This window comes from Callorhinus ursinus, unplaced genomic scaffold (assembly GCF_003265705.2).
Source record: "Callorhinus ursinus isolate GAN/ISIS: 27379988/994484 unplaced genomic scaffold, GSC_fseal_2.0 scaffold10, whole genome shotgun sequence".
In the NCBI taxonomy this organism is placed as follows: Eukaryota; Metazoa; Chordata; class Mammalia; order Carnivora; family Otariidae; genus Callorhinus; species Callorhinus ursinus.
In genome coordinates this window covers 52,468,471-52,469,353 of record NW_027397072.1, presented here as the reverse complement: position 1 = coordinate 52,469,353, position 883 = coordinate 52,468,471, and the positions used below count along the sequence as shown (strand labels likewise).

The 883-nt window shown below is 41.0% G+C and overlaps 1 protein-coding gene across 2 annotated transcripts in view; it reads right to left on the bottom strand.

Annotated features, from left to right (window-relative positions):
* ADD2 (adducin 2) overlaps nt 1-883 on the bottom strand; it is a 103,967-nt gene that overhangs the window by 27,914 nt on the left and 75,170 nt on the right. The window lies entirely within an intron of this gene.

Here is an 883-nt window from a genome sequence, read left to right as displayed (position 1 = left end):
CACACACACACACACACACACACACACACACACACACACACACACACCCCGGAATACTACTCAGCCATCAAAAAGAACGAAATCTTGCCATTTGCAATGACATGGATAGAACTAGAGTGTATTAAGCTAAATGAAATAAGTCAGTCAGAGAAAGACAAATACCATATGATCTCACTCATATGTGGAATTTAAGAAAGAAAACAGATGAACATATGGGAAGAGGGAGGAAAAAAAGAGAGAGGGATTCTTAACAATAGAGAATAAACTGCAGGTTGAGGGAAGTAGGTGGGTGGGGGAGGGGTATATGGGTGATGGGTATTAGAAAGGCACTTGTGATGAGCACTGGGTGTTGTATGTAAGTGATGAATCACTGAATTCTACTCCTAAAACCAATACTGCACTGTATGAAAAATGCAGATTCTGATTCAGTAGGCCCAGAATGGGACCCAAGAGTCTGCATTTCTGACAAGTTCCCAAGAGATACCCATTCTGCTGGTCCACAGACCACACCTTGCGTAGAGAAGCTAGAAGAGAGTCAGTCACAGAATTCTCTAGAAGCAGATGGGAGGAGTCTTTGATCCCAGTAAAACAGGGGGATCAGAGAAGCCTTCCCAGAGGAAGTAATATCTAACCTGAGCCTTTTTCTTGTTTTTTTTTCTCTTTGTTTTGAATTTTTAAGCAAAATACACAAAGGTAAAGATAATAGTAAAATAAACACCCATTTACCAATCACCCAAAAGCTAGATCTTAAAGGACAGGTAGAAACTAGTTACTGGTCTTATAATCCGCTTTTGATGCCAAGGAGCTAGTAGGTGTCATGGTTAACAATCACACAATGTGTGTGTGTGTGTGTGTGTGTGTGTGTGTGTGTGTGTGTGTGTGT